Source organism: Chrysoperla carnea, chromosome 3 (assembly GCF_905475395.1).
Source record: "Chrysoperla carnea chromosome 3, inChrCarn1.1, whole genome shotgun sequence".
NCBI classification, from domain to species: Eukaryota; Metazoa; Arthropoda; class Insecta; order Neuroptera; family Chrysopidae; genus Chrysoperla; species Chrysoperla carnea.
In genome coordinates, this window is record NC_058339.1 from 34,797,777 (window position 1) to 34,814,969 (window position 17,193).

The window sequence follows — 17,193 nt, forward strand, 5'->3', positions numbered from 1 at the left end:
GAAAAAAAAAATACGATTATGTATATTTTTTTTAATGCAAAAAAATTTCTCAGTCGATATGATTCAATAGTATTTTTTATTTACAAATGTTTGAGGAAATTTTGTCATTTAACATAAATTTTTTTGATGATTTTTAGGATTCCGTTGCTAATTTTTATCAAATTTACTTGACTGTTTGCCAGAAATGGTGAACTGCAAGTTGCTACTCAAAGGGAATACCCTGAAAAGGGCCAATCTTAGATGGAGGGAGCAACGTACTTGTGGTATTACAAGACAGATATGGTCTGAGTAAAACCGCAAGCGTTTCGAAGATCTTATATCACTTCCAAGGGCCTCTATTCGCAAAGTTGTTGTGGCTATTACAGGGCAGGAGGAGACAATGTCTCATCTTCTCTGTTACTGCCCAGCTCTTGTCATGAGGAGATGGACTTACTTGAGCCAGCCTCTCTTTGACAAACTCTCCGACCTGGAGTTCGTCGACGTCAAAGCTCTCCTGCTGTTCTTAAACAGCTCCAAATGGTTCATGGAGTAGTGGCCGGGGATGGGTTAACCCTTTTTCGGTATCACAATGGACCCTATGGTAAATTTATTTAAAATCAAACCACCCCTTTCGGTTTCATGAATATATTTAAAGCAGGCATGAGCAAACGTGGCTCAGAGAAGTCCCTCAGACTTATGTAACTAACATACGAGTAAGACAGTGATAACCTATCCAGGGACAAAAAAATACGAGTAAGACAGAGAGACAACATTTTTTTTCTACCTATCATTACTATTAGAGAAACTGAGATAGGTAGAAGAGTCGTATACCCGTCTCGCTTCCTCCTCTAGCATCAATGAAGACTTGGATAAAGAGACATACAATAAAGTTTATGGCACACAATAAAGTTATAACAATGGTGACTTCAACTTAAAATAACTCGGCATGCCTGATTCAAAGGAATATTCATCCTATTTTTAAAAAAATGCACCCACCTATAAAACTTATTTAAAACCATTCTTTTTTTCTTTTTAATAGTTATTTTGAACTGACAATTAATCTTTGAGTAGTTAGCGATAGTAAATATTTTTTTTTTAATATTAAGAAAATAGAATTTAATGTATCAAAATGGAAATATTATATTTAAATAAAATAATTATTTGAGAAAATAGAAAAACATAAATTGAAAAAAAAAAAGAAAGAAAATAATCAACTGAAAAATAAAATCTACTGGTAAAAGGAAAATTTGTTCTTCTTTTTTTCTATAAATAAAACATAATAAACTTACATAATTTAAATATGCCGTTGGCTACGTATAAACTCAATATAACATTAGAAGAACTAACTTAGTACAAGTTTTGTATAAAATAAAAGTAGATACTTGAGTCATAGAACATCTCGTAAACATCTAATTAACTACAATACAACTCAATTTGTGTTATATATGATTTTCAAATGTTTCTTTGATAATTATTATTATTTATATCATATTTATTATTATCTATATAATAGTTCTCTTTATAATAGTCATCATTTATACATTATATAAACATTATATTATCAATTATAGTAACGTTAATGAGCTTTGCAATTATTATTATTATCATTTGTTTTTATAAATTTTTGTTTTCAATATTTACGTCAAATGAATATGAATGTTTAAATTTGCTTTTTTTGACGTTTTTGGATGAACTGACTTAATTCATTACAATCTTCATAATTTTTTTTATGACCCGGATTATAAGACAAGTTGAGTAGGTATGTTAAATTTTCGTTCCTCTCACTAGTGACATGTTCTTATCGCAATAAGTATATATACTAAATTTTGACACAGTGTAAATGTACTTGCTTCGGCAGTACATATACTAAAATTGGAACGATACAGAGAAGATTAGCATGGCCCCTGCGCAAGGATGACACGCAAAATCGTGAAGCGTTCCACATTTTTTGCAAATGTTATTATGGAAATTAAAATTTTTGAAAAATTAAAAATGCAATATTTGATTTTAAGAAAAATATATTCTTTTTTCAATCTCTTAGGAAATTTGCTTAGCTAACGCAGCTCCTACGCTACGAATTATTTTCAAAATTTTGTTGTAAGAAAAAATCAACTTTTAAAGTAATATTATATTAAAATATATTTTAAAACCCCGGTACCTACAACTACACCACTCAAAAACAGTTAAATAACTTATATGGAAAAATCTACCCACTTTTCTCCATTATCATAGAAAATTAATTAAAAGTTAAAATAATAATAAAATCAAATAGCAACCCAACGTATAATAATAATTATAATTTTATTCAAAAATAGAATATTATTAATTTATAATAAATAGCTTGAGGAAATGTTTCTTATTGTAAAATATTCTAAATTCAACATTTATTAAGTAGTTGTATAAATATATATGTATATTATTTAATGCATAATTGTTTAGCAGTGGTTCTACAACTTTTTCCGTTATATAATATAAAATATAAAATATAAAATATGATTCTCAATAGTTGGATCATTAATCACAATTATTATTCTAGTTTAAAACAATGCAAACAAATATTCATTATGAATTTGTATTGAAAAAATTCATGTTAACTGAGCGAATATTTCGATTGATAAATTGTTATAATGATTTAAAAGTGAATTCTTTTTAAAAATTTTTGTTGTTCTGTGCAATCTGGTAAATATTCCCTAAATATACGATAACGCTGTATTAACGATAATTACAATAAGATCCCGACACTTTTGCATTAAGATACCTCTGCCACTGGAAATAATTATATTATAACACAATTAAATGTAACATAATTTAAAGAGAGATAAAAATAAACCAAAAATAATGCTTTTTTTTTCTATAAAAATTATTTATTGTATCAAAACTTAAAGTTGGTGAAATCTAGATAATTGAAATCTCACTTGGCTTAGCAATTTTATATATTTACTTATATCGGAGTGAAGTAGACATATAATGAACGGTTGTCTGTCTCACTCTAAAATATTCAAACTTTTATTAAACTCTCACCATTGACATGTTCTTATCATGATAAGTATATATACAAAACAGATATTCGTATTTATGTACTTGCTTCGGCAGTACATATACTAAAATTGGAACGATACAGAGAAGATTAGCATGGCCCCTGCGCAAGGATGACACGCAAAATCGTGAAGCGTTCCACATTTTTTTAATGCATTTACAAAATTTAAGTTATTTTTTATAAAGACGCGTAAAAAAACCGAAAGTCGAAGTACTTGTGACATGAGGATAAATAATTTTAATAATTTTGTTTATTAAATCAAAAATTCGGTGTAAGCAACAGACAGCGTAAATATTCCACTTTTCATGTCGATGAAACTATGAACTCACACGTCAAATAAATTAAATTTTTCTTAATACAATAAATGTTGGTTAATTCAGACCCATTTCTTGGCTATATCCAAATCTTTAAAAAAAAACTGTAAACATTCGAAAATATAATTTTCTTTCAAATTAATACCATCAATTATTATTAAATTTAAACTTTGTTTCATATTTTCTCAACTGTTAGAAATATAGAAACTGAAATTGGCAGTAAAATTATCCAAAAGAAAAGATCAAATAGTTGCCTGCGAAAAATAAAGTTTATAGTAAGTTACAGCCCATAGAAGATTATTAAAAACCACTGTTTTATCATAATAAATTTTCCCTATGTATAATATAAACATTTAATATTAATAAATACTATCACTAATTAATTAAAATTCATAAGCCACATTAAGTGTGAATTATAAATAATTATATAATTTAAATGAACAATGATAATTGAGCATTTATATTTTAATCATAATTATAATTATATTATATAAAAGACCATACAATTTTATTTATCGTTTGAGTACAGCAAACAGTAGAAAAAATTTTTTAAGAAACACTAGCTGATGCTTATTAGCTACAAAACGTAAATGCTTACAAGTAATATTATTTTTAAACAAAATAGAATTTCTTTTTTAATAAAATATAATATATTAAAGATCGTTACTTGGAACTATGCAGATAGTTTGCCTTGGTATCAATACACCCTGGTTTAACTAAAAAAAGTCTTATCTTTGTATAAAGCATGTTTAATCTACACTGATCTACACTGAAAACAGCATTCTATCGAAATTTTCCCACTTTCGCAATGGATTTTTTAGTTTTACTTAATCCAATAAACATGTAGAGATTCCTTCTGCCACCGAACAAATATAGGCAGAAAGTTTACTGAATCTAGTATCTAGTAAATCATAGATGATAAAATATCTGTTTTATTTTTTAAATCAAGATTGAGGTAGTCGCAAGAGAACCGTACATTCCGCAAGAAAATTAAAGTTCAGGTGTGTCTTGTTGGATTGTGAAATGAAGTGGTTTAGTTTTAAAATGGAGCTTCGATAATTATTGGTTGACATTAAAATTACTCCCATTCACCTCATAAACTTACCCTTTTGGTAGGTACTTAAGCGTAATTTAAATTTACGATGTTGCCCAAGCTTAACCTCACAAAGTATTGTCAAGGAATGAAAAAGACTTTTATCTACGTACGTGAGAAAAGAAGAACTTTTCTAACTCAGGATGTGTGGAAAAGATACTTCATTACCGCCCTAAAGTGATAATGAATTCATTCCCGCACTAGGGCAGTGTTGAATTCAGTTACTACAGTAACTTTTTTATTTTTCTCAATTACCTATCGTTTATTTTCATATTCTAGAGGCGTAGATAAAGTTTTTTACGATTTGCTTGTGATGACGTATTATTAACGTACTTCTGCGAGTGTTCAACTCGTGCTTCGCAATCGTTGTAAATTGTATTGTAAATACCTATTATTATACCGACGAAACCCTAACTTCAGCGAGCATCAAATCTGTGAGTTTTAAACACCGAATTTATTTGTAGACATATAATGGTATGTCTATCTCACTCTGAAATAGGCAAACTTTTATCAAACTCTGACTAGTGACACGTTCTTGTCGTAATAAGTATATATACTTACCCTTTATTTGGGTCAAATGTACTTGCTTCGGCAGTACATATACTAAAATTGGAACGATACAGAGAAGATTAGCATGGCCCCTGCGCAAGGATGACACGCAAAATCGTGAAGCGTTCCACATTTTTTTAAGCTTTTTTTTTTTACCATTGTGTCATTTTAGATAACCAACAAGAAAATACTCAGAAACTAATTTGTTCATACTGCTTGAAGTCCTGTAGATTGAAATTGGTTAATTGTTAAATCCTACACTTAAGAAAATTTCAAAATGCATTACAAAATTTTGGTTATTTTATAAATATGTTTGCTTTGCCTTAAAGACACGTTAAAAACAGAAAAGTATTAATATGAAACTGCTTTAAAGTAATTAAAATTAAAAAAATTCATACAAATTAATTTCAATTTAGAAAAATGCATTATAATTTATTTATTTTTTATTAGCAGAGCAAAAACAAAAAAAAATTCTTGCTTTGCATATTATCCCATAAACAAACGTAATATTCCATATATTCATATCACATTACTATACTACTAAATGGAATACTTTCTGTATAATATTATTGACAGAAATAATAAATTATTCAAATTTTTTAATTAAAACTTTTCCAATTTGAAAAACATAATATTTATTCCATAAATATCATCTCTCTTACTACTGTGCTGTGGTTTGGTTGATATTATAGAACGTGTTTGTGTTGGTATGTATGTGGCTCTCTACTTTACCGACAAATATTTCATTTTCATCAGTAATTTATTAATTGGTTTTCCACTCTTATTACTTACACAGAGAGAATTATTGCATAAAATTTTCACTATAAAAAAAAAAAACTTTCATAAAATTTATGTGAATAACTAAATTCAATTTATTTTCTTTTATTTTACAGGTGAGTTCCAACATTGCAGAAATAATTTACGGCAACGTTTGTGAAAAATGAATAATATTCAAGAAAATGGAGAACTTATGCAAGAATTGTGATTTAAGGGTATAGTTTTTAATTTATTGCGCCTTTTTATAAATTTTATTGTAATTTGGAATAGTATTTTAAACCTCTTTGTCCTTTTCTCATTTTATTTTTACACAGATACGCTTAAAATAATATATTTTTGACTTTTTTTTAACTAAGAATAACGAAGACAAAATCTCAAGAATAAAAATATTTTTAAATAACTTCAAACTGTCTCATTTTAGGCTTAGAGTATGTTATCCCGGAAAAAATGTTTTCCCCGGGAAATTTAACTATTATGCAAGTACTTAATGTCTAGCTTAAATATAAAAATAGTAGCAAAAGAACAGTCTGTGCCCAAAAAATAAAGTGACATTGTATTTATTTTGAAAACTGGTTGTAGTCACCTTCCGGGATTGCATTATTTCAATCTATTCTATCGTATCAGAACGGTGTCTCCGGAGCGCTCTTTTGAGCTTGCTGAACAGCCAGAAGTCGAACGGTGCCAGATCAGGTGAATACGGTGGTTGAGGAACGATATGGGTTGAGCATTTGACGAAATGAACACCAATTATGAGTGCAGTATGGGATGGTGCATTGTCGTGGTGTAAAAACCATGAATTGTCTTTCCACAATTCCCGCCTTTTTTGGCGGATAGCGTTACGCATAACGCATAACGTTCAAATAATTTTCATTGTTGACTGTTTGGCCGGGCGGAAGGAATTCATAATGCACAACAAACGCGCGCAGTTTAAATTCAAATGTCACCTTATATTTTGGACACAGTATTATATGGGATTTTTCTTAACTTTCGGGGAATAATCACCTATCGAATTAACTAGGTAACCAACAACACCGGCTGGCATATTATTTTCAAAGGGGATCATGTTAAGTACGATTTTATTCTGAATTTTATTGTACACTTGAATTATAAGAATTTATTGTCAATCTCACTTATCTTGAAAGCTAAACAGATTAAAGTTTAAAAACTTATACCTGAAGATTCTTAACGAACAAACAAAAGATTTCGTGTGATTCAATTGGAAAATTATTCAATTGTGATACAAAAAACAAGCAGTGAATTCATTGAATTTGAATCAATTTTTATTTTTTTTGAAAGAAATAAGATAAAATAAAAAAGAATAACACTACTGTAGGTTAATTTCATTTTATTATTTGTTGTTGATAAGGATGAATATAATCTGAGCATTAAACTGACTGAATGTGTAAGGTTTTGTACCCAATGCTGTTAGATGTTGTTATTGGGAAAATTATTGAAGTCGTCAAGCAGTTGATTGTCAAGCTATGAATGATAACTAAGTTCATTCAAACATATGAACAGTATTATTTTAAATTACTATGGTTTCTTAATATCAATTTATTTGTTCCTCGCTTTCTGAATTCCTATTTAAATTTGTTATCATAGTTCTTTGTTAAGTTAGAGAATGTCGCACAACAAACTGATTTTCACAATAACTTTTCGTGGTTGAAAACCCAAAATTTTAATTTTTTGTGAACAACGAATATATCTGTTTTATCAGGTGGCGGAAAAATAATTTTTATATTTGTAATTAGACTTAAGTTCTTATTAGAAGAACAATCAGCTACGGAAGTTACACAAATAATTCATAAAATGAGAGTTTATGCCCTGAAATTTCTAAAATATGTTGAGTTCAAAATATCTCGTACAGAATTATCAAAACGTTGGCATAGAATAATTTTTCCCTATCAGGTACGATCATAAAAGAAGTACTCAAATTATCTACAACCGTCGTCGGTAAGAATAAGTTTTTGATAGAACAAGATTTACTACACATAGTTTTTAAAAAGTAAAGGATAAAATCAAGTTGTTCCCAATTGGGGAACTAAAAAGCTTGCTTACTTGCTCGTTGCATTTGGTACAGACAGAAACAAACATTGAGTAAACATGTTCTATATAATATAATATGTACACAAACATGTATTCTTGTGTGTGTGAAACAAGTATTTGTAAACTTTTCAAGTAGGTCCTTACTCTCTTTTTACTCTGAAGTCTATAGATATGTTGAGTTGTGTCGAATAGTTAGTTATAACACATTTACTACAAGGAAAATTTTTGTATTACTAACCAATTCAACATAACCAGAAAGTTTTATAAGGTGATTTAGAAAACAAGTTTTTAATAAAACGGTAAACTTCACCCACAATTTAATTCAATTTTATCATATTATGTCTTCTTTTTCGTAATGGCCATTCCCTTTACTGCTAACCGAAAAATTTAAAAATCGATTCAGATCATAAAAATTCCTAAAAAAGCTAAGAAAAATACCAAAAATACCTACCTGGAGAGTGGTAGGATATTCACGATTTTTGTTAGCTGGCAATAAATTTAACAAAAGATGAACAAACCGTAGGTCCGCCAAACCTTAAATAAGTCATCTCAATAACTTTGATATTTTTGACTCAAGTCTTTTTTACATTATTTAAAATTTATTAAAATTCTCAGAAGAAGAATGGTTTTTGCTTGGATTTAATCATTAAAACTCTCATAAGTCAAAATTCACAGATTTCTACGTAAGATATTTGAATGGAAAGCTTTGAGATTTTAATCGAATTACTTGAAGTATAGATACAGATATATTCGTTAGACAAGCAATATAAAATAGATCCTTTGAACACTAAATAATTGGGAAAATGACTTACTTATTTTAACTCTAAGTTAAAGTATTATGAAAATGTTAAGAGTTAAAAATAAGCCAGGGACTTCTAGGAAAATTTCATTCGGAGTTCAATTCCAATGCCATAAAAATTTTAAGCTTGTTTAAATTTATAAGAGAGGAATTTGGAATTTTTGACGTTTAATTAATATTACCAAGGAGTTAATTTAACGAATTTCACGTGATCTACAGTACACCATGTATATAATTTAGCCAGTAGCTTTTTATGAATGGAAAAGTATAAAAAAATATTAAAGGTATATTAGTTTTTGAAACTCATAAAAAAAATTATTAAGAGTAAAAAATGCATTCAAACTCGAATTAAATAATTAATTGAACACCTGGACAATATAATAAACGAAAGAAGACGTTTTTATACCTTAAATAGAAATTACTCTTCTAAATAATAAACTTTTTATGTACTCATTTGCACTTTTTTGTGTATTTTGTCTTTTTATGCCGTTATTCATCTGACAAAAGATGATGTGATATCGTGAGAAATTAAATCATTTTCAAGTAGCAAGTAGTACTCTCATTATTTTATCGAAATCACCCAATACAACTTTAAAAAACTACTTCTTCAAGCACACAAAGTCTAGATCTGAGGGGATATACATAGAACGGTTATAATAGTGGAGGTACCTACTTGAGTTTTCAGTAACATACTTAAGTTTTTGTTTATTTGTTTTGTGTTTATCCATCCCCTTACCCCCTGTCTACACTTTTAGCAAGAAATTGTACTAGAGACTTCTTATTATTCTATTTTCTCGTATAAATATACAATGAAAATCTTTTATTGTGACATTTAAAATCAGCTCAAAATGTGACATAAATGAAATTATGAATCTTATATATGATTTCTCTTTTCTGTAATATCGAAAATGTACCGTTTAGGAAAAATAGATTAGAGAAATATTAAATTTTCATTTTGTTCATTATGTAATTTATGGATCATATCTGTAATAAAATTGCTTATTAAAGGCGACCGCATTGCAGAATCCCCACGGGTCGAGGAAGTAATTTTTAAAGATATTATAAATTCGAGGCTTATCGGGGCAGAAAAGCCCCAAAAATTTATGTACCGCTACCTCTTCAGGTGGAAACTTCTTTGTTTGATTCTACTCATCGAACAGTATATGTTTCATGAATGATTTCCCTTGTTTACTATAACTTCATTTTAGACTTTAAAAGTAAAACTAACGAATTCTCAAATTATCCATAATCTTGAGGTTTGCCACCTAACTACTTATCTGTATATACAAAAAGATATAAATATTTAAATCAAACTATTCTAGCTCTAAACCGTTTTATTTCTTCAGTTTTCTTACAAATAATTTAACCTTTATTTCTATTTTAAAGTATGTTGGCTTGAGTCTCTTAAATTAAGGATTTTAGACCTAATGGAAGACGGCCTCCTGTACCATACACCTATATCCTAAATTTTAACATAAAGTTTTTGCCACAATTTATACACGCTCCCTTATAATCGATTCATCATCTACAAAGAATTGTCGCCTTAAGCTACTTTCACTATAGTGCTTTTTTCTAACTATCTCAAAGCAATGGCACACATACAATGCTAAAGCACAAAACTCTTTAACTACATAGAAAACAAAGCATGATTAAGCTTTCTCTGTACTTAGATACCTACTACCAACAATTCAACTATTTATTTATTTTATGTCTGTTTGTCTGTTTTATGTTGTTTTGTACTTTTACTACAAACGTTTTATATTATTTGGTGGGGCCCAATCAACAATAAACAAACATACTACACACTTTAATAAGAAACAAACAAACAAACACAGCACAGAATAATACAATTGTTTTATATTATTTTATTTAAATAATATAAAACAATATAATATTTGAAGTACTTACTTTATTCATTAATAATGACAGGTTATATTTTTTTTTTCTGCATATAGTTATAAAATCTATCTTAAGGTTACAACTTTTCCTGCAAATTTCACATTTGTCTTATGAAACAGAAGTATTTTCTCTCTTTATGATCCTTCACTTTCTACAATTAACTTGGCAGAATAAATAGAATGGATAAACAAGTAATTTGGCAGAATAGATAAACAAGAAGCAATATAGAAACATTTTCTGCTTCTATAAATAACAAGAAAGTCGGTGTTGTTTCTTTGATGTACTTAAAAATACATGTTGGGAAAATGTGACTCAGAGAAGTCCCTTAGACTTCTGTAACTAAATAACGAGTAAGACAGCGACAACCTAACCAATGTCCACCCATAATACGAGTAAGACACAGAGGCAAAATTTTTTTTCTACATATCTCATTACTTTTAGAGAAACTGAGATAGGTAGAAGAGTCGTATATCCGTCTCGCTTACTCCTCTATGAGCAATGTGGACTTGGAAAAAGAGACACACAATAAAGTTATTGTGGTGAATTCGACTTAAAATAACTCGCCCATGCCTGATGTTGGATTAGATATAGAAGTCCAATATACATTGCATCATTCTGTAGTTTCTCAGCAGGTATTCGCGATTTACTGAGCAACCTTTGCATTTAAATGAGAGTTTTTTTAATCAGAATGCAGGTATGCTGAAGAATGATTGTCAATGAGGTATTAGCTTGAAATAATCTAAACATGAAAGTTTTTTGCAAAAATGTAAAAAGTTCTAGTTTTAAACATAACGTTAAATTTTGAGAAGATGAAGTTTTAAATATGCAAATTCATGTAGCTTGAATCGAACATAGGTAAGCGAAGTAAAATTGAGAAAAAAAAACAGTAGTGGATACCTTCAAGAAACGTGAAGGTTTTTCGATGAGCAATCACATTCATTCTATGATGCTATTCACTAATGAACTGTAACGATTACATGCTAAGAAGAGCGCTTTCTGCTTTAATCGTTGGGGTTGATTTTATATTAATATCTAATATGTAGATTGTCCAAACAAAAACTAACGGTATTGATTATATTATATAAGTATATAAGTGCTATTTGCACTTTGTAGATATTTAAATATATTTTAATCATGATTCAGAAAACATAAAGCTAGTTATATGACCTTATTTTAAATAAAAAAACAAAAAAAAGCAAAATCTTAACACAACAACAACAAAAAACAATAAAATACAACATAAAAATACAGAAAACCTTTAAAAAACCTATAAAAAATACAATTTAAAAAAATTGCCACTGAAGGTTAAATAAATAACAGTTCATTTAAAATAAATTAAAATATATTAAAATAAATGTTTCCTAATTATTGATTACTATTTGTTGTTTTATTTTTCCTCTATTAAATTATTAACAACTAGAAGAAAAAAAAAAAAAACACTAAAAAAATAATAATATTAAATTGAAAAAGTTTTCTTTTAATGTTTTTTTTTTTCATTCATTAAAAAATAAAAACTTTATTAAATTATTTATTTAGTTTTAAAAATAATTCCACTTATCAATTCAAGAAATACAGTGAAAACGATAAAACGATATTATGGCTAGACTCTAGTGTAAAAATTTCTTGAATTTGTAAATCGGGAACAAACCTACAGGTGTTAAATTTTGATAAAATCAAATTAATGAATTTTTAGTTTGAAAGAGATTCTCTATGATTATTCAGATTAGTTTAATTTTGTAAACTTTTTCTAAAAATTGTCAAGCATATATGTCTTCCCTTTTTTACAATCGAATTAATGCCGCATTAAAGACAAAAAAAAACAATGATAAAGTCCTCATGATAATTGTCCGTTCGATAGCTAATAGCAGTTGCAGAATTTGGCAAAGCCACCCTAATGTAGTCAAATACAAAACGGCGATATAAACATAAATTTTACATGGAGAATACACTCTGAATATATATGAATAAAAGATATACCGTGAAAATATACCGTGAAAAATTGATTTGTGTAGAAATAATTTATTTGAGAAAAAATATTCTCAACTCAAAGTTACAAAGTATCGTCGCGTCGTTATTAAATGTTTTCTTACATTTCTTGACGTTTTTGGAATTAAAAAACGATAACGGTTTTGCCTTGCAAAGAGACCTTAGTTTCCCTAGCAATAGCGGAGAATCAGTTTGATGTTTAATTTTCGATTATTCTTTTTCAATTATTTAAAGTTATCCTGTGGTAATTGATTTTAAAATGAATTATTTCACTGCGCTTCCACCATAAAAATATAGTAATTAATAATATTCAACAAAAAAACATATTTTTAAATTTTTCCAATTTTCCTCCCAAAGAAATGACTATAAAATATTGGAATTATATCAGAAATGGTTTTATACCGCAAACCTTTGCATCGGTGGCTTGTAGCTATCTTTTATAAGTACTCGAAGGTGTATTAAACCAGTTTCCACTTTATTTATAAAAACTAGCTATTAATTTCGAATTGTTCGACGATGCATGCTTGATGATTGTTCGAAGAACATATGTGTGTATACGTTTAAGATGAAATATGTATGGTTAATAAATAATATGCCGACTTAAGCAGATGGTTTTTTTTAAACATTTATTATTAATCCTACATAAATACAAATCAATGTAAGCTTATTTTTTTATAATCCTTAATTTAAAGGATTTATTTCAGTTCTTTTTTTTTATTTACATATCATTTTGAAATGTCATCTTTCTTATTTAAATAAAGAAATAAAGTTAGCAGGAAGGTTTTCAACCCCAATTAGGTAGACAGTTAATAATAGTTTGTAAAGTACTATGACCTTAATGTATTTGTTTTATAATTATTATAGTTTTAACTTAAGTTTTTACAGGTTATTCAAATAGATGAGTTTTTTTGTTAAATACTAGCAAATCCGTTCACTCGTTCCTATGGTTCAGCTATAAAAATTTCAATTATCTGAAATATATTCTGTGTCCTACCAGAATCCGCAATATTAAATCCGATTATTAAATATTAAATCCACTATACAAAATATCTAGGATTATTTATCGGGATAAAAACTTTACTATCTTATTAAAATCGGCTGAGCGAATTTAAAATTAGCGTAAACAAGCATCATGACTCGAGAATTTTATAAATAAAAATTAAGTTATCTACTTTAAAAAATATATAGCCAACTTTCAGAAGATATTTAGAATTAAGAAAATAAGTATTTTAATAAGTGAATTTATATTAGGTTTTTGGTAGTACATACTATATTACAATAAATAATTAAAATAATAAAAAATAATTTTATTATTGGTGTATGACTACAAATTTTTTATTTTATCTCAAAATTTTTCGAACTTTAACTTTCTGGAAAAATTTCTGACACTCCAAATATTGTATAATTCGTAGTTAAATACCTATGTGGTAAAATTATTTTTCTTTTTTAACGAAGAGTGGTCGGGCACTGTTTTAGGTTAAAAGACTCAAATTTCTCAATGGATAAAATCAGAAAAAGTAAAACTTTACCAACGGTTTTACTTTTGAAGTAAAAATAATTGTTTTCGTATTATGTGAGTGCAGGGAAGTAACATCAGTTATTTTCTTCTCGTTCCCAAATATTTTTCGTAAACCTCAAAACAAAGAAAAGTTTGATAAAATTCAACGCGATTCATTTTGGATTTTTCATCATTCGAATGGTAGGATTCCTCACAAACTCCTCAACGCTGTTTAGGAAAAGGTGCGAGGGGTGGGGGTATAGTAAATTAAAAATGTGTGTTAAAATGGGAAGGCTTTATTAATTTGAGTTTAATCTTCTTAAATTTTACTTATTTTGAAAATCAAAATTATTTTTGAGAAAAAAATTTTAATTTAATTTTTTGTTTTTTATATTTACTTATTTTGTATTTTTTAATTTAAAAACTTTTTAATATCATATCCTTTTTATAGAAAGAAAAACAGAAGTTGTATAAATTGTGTATTTTTTTAACTGCTCACCTTTCTAGAATAAAGAATATATCCAAAATGAAAAAAATATAATACAATAATAATAAAAACTTTTCAAAAAAAATTTTTTTATATCAATAACCAGTAAAAAACGAAACAAATGTTATTATTATTACAAAAGAGAAACTTTTTTGCATTCTGTGTATGTATGTGTGTTTATTGGCATTTTGTATTGTTTTTTCAAGGTAATAAAAAAAAAAGTATACGAAAATTCTTCCTTCTATGCTCCACATCTTCTAAAATGTGAAACCAAACTGAAGCCATTAAAACCAAATGCACACACAAAAAACAAACCCACTATCCTCGATGAACTTAAACAAAACAAAACTTTTTTACGAGTTTAATAAAAACATTTTTTATTATTTTTTCTATGTATGGTCTCTTGCCTTTAAGCAAGTGTTTTATTTTTTTCTGAATGGTATTGAATTTTAAATGATTTTCCGTTTTTTTTTAGTTAACAGCGAATTCAGTCTGGGTCACGTATACAGGAAGTTCAAATCAAATATGTTGTGTTAATTTTTTTAACCTTGGAATAATATTTATTTATTTTCAGTCCGGTAACGAAAGGTTAGTTAATAATAATGCGCAGCGATTCCGTAAACCTGGACACAAACCATAAAATAATTAGCGTTAATAAGCAAAGTCTAACAGATATTTTTCGTCTAAAATTATTTTAAAGGTACTTTAGATTAATGAGTGGTGTAATTAGAACTAAAACTTCGAATATAGAACGAACAATCGAACTTTTCGACATACAAATTGATAAACTTACCAATTGAGTATGTAATGTACATCAAATCAATAATATTGTGATTTAAACTGTTTTTCATGTGCCAAAACTAGGATCTAATATAACCTCATCATTTTCATTTATCTACACTCTTCAAAAAAAAATATAATATTCCTAAGGACAAAAGCAGTTCATTTTAAAGATTATGGTCGTTCATTATTTAAACCAGCGACTCCCGTAAAGCCCCTTAATATTAGAAAGCTTAAACCGAGATAAGCCTTAAAATATCTGTGCTAATTATAGGAATAAATTATTCTTTTGTATAACATAATAAACTTCGGTTGTGTTAAAACAGAGCAAGTTGTTTTTTTATTTTGATACTTACTATGAGCTTGAAACTCCTATCCAAGCAGCAACCTTCTTATTACAATTTTGAACTTTTATTACAAATTTTGCCACTTTTTAACTTGAATGGCTCTACAGCAGTCATGGCAAACGTGGCTTAGAGAAGTTCTTCAGACTTCTATAATACGAGTAAGACAGTGATAACCTAACCAGTCACAACCAAAAATACAAGTCAGAGAGACAACATTTTTTTTTCTACCTATCTCATTACTATTAGAGAAACTGAGATAGGTAGAAGAGTCGTATACCCGTCTCGCTTCCTCCTCTATGAGCATTGCGGACTTGGATAAAGAGGCACACAATAAAATTATAACAATGGTGACTTCGACTTAAAATAACTGCCCCATGCCTGCTCTACAGTACAAATGTATATACAGTGGCCCTATATGTATGTATATACAGTGGCCCTTGGACTACAAAAACTGATTACAGTAAAAAATTTAATTTACTTGTATGCGACATGGACCATACCAACAAATACAATAATATCTGAAATTTGCCCGAAATCAATAATAACAAATCAATTTACCTATTAAAAAAAGTATTATGCAATAAATCATATTTTCAACCAAAAAAAAAAGAACCATTTTCCAACAAAAAAATTTTATACAATAAATGTACATAAAAGATTACACAATTTCTATTACATAAATTTCAGATCCCAATATATTCCACAACATTAATTTCAGATTCCACATAATATAGACTACGTTCCTATACCTACTATTTTACGTTATTATATACTGCAACAACGGATGCTTCTTATATAGTACGAACAAAACGAGGCGACGCGACAATATATGTTCATAGTAGTTTATAAAAAAAAAAAATAATAAAACCTACCATTATAGAAAATATAATATCGATTATTATAATTTTCTTTTTATGAATTATTATTCCAATTAAATTTATACACCAGGAATATAAAATAATAAATTTTAACAATAAATGGCTTTTTTATCTTCTACATATATTTAATTTGATTTATTGTTAATGAGGTACATTAATTATGTCTTGTTTGTGTTTTATTTTTTATTATTTAAACATTAAAAAATGGTTTAATACGCTCCGATGACATCGATACATAGGCGGGGCTTTTCGAATTGAAGCATTTCTTGCTCTTACAGGTAAATGTTGTTTATTGGTATGATTGTCCTCGTTCAACTCCCTTCATTATTTGTCGTTTAGGATGTTTCATTTTCGGAAGTCGAAAGTACACTCCCACACCATGTGAATGCATACAATACTTTTCTAAGCTTTACTCTGATTTCCTGCGGTGCATATTATCGGACTATACGATAAGCATCGTGGTTCTGCCGTGCTTACTTATTTCTGTAGTCATCTTCAAGTCTACGGCAGATGTTTTTTATACCATGTACATATAAAATATATCAAGGTATATTAAATTTAGTCCCAAGTTTGATATAGGTGTGCATAAAATCCATTTCCGGTTGTCCTTTCGCATGTCCATCAGTCTGTCTGACTGTCAGCACGGTAACTCAAAAACTAAAAGAGATATCAGTCTGAAATTTCTATAGGGTGCTCAGGACGTAAAGAGCAATAAATAAGCATT

The 17,193-nt window shown here is 28.1% G+C and overlaps 1 protein-coding gene and 3 non-coding genes across 8 annotated transcripts in view; all 4 read left to right on the forward strand.

Annotated features, from left to right (window-relative positions):
* LOC123294813 (TOX high mobility group box family member 3-like) overlaps positions 1-17,193 on the forward strand; it is a 399,305-nt gene that overhangs the window by 227,172 nt on the left and 154,940 nt on the right. The gene's annotated exons all lie outside the window — the stretch shown is intronic.
* Positions 1,822-1,928, forward strand: LOC123297038. Its single transcript, XR_006535223.1, has one exon. It is a non-coding gene; the product is annotated as a U6 spliceosomal RNA (small nuclear RNA).
* LOC123297039 lies at positions 3,057-3,163 on the forward strand. The gene has a single exon (XR_006535224.1). It is a non-coding gene; the product is annotated as a U6 spliceosomal RNA (small nuclear RNA).
* LOC123297040 lies at positions 5,003-5,109 on the forward strand. Its single transcript, XR_006535225.1, has one exon. It is a non-coding gene; the product is annotated as a U6 spliceosomal RNA (small nuclear RNA).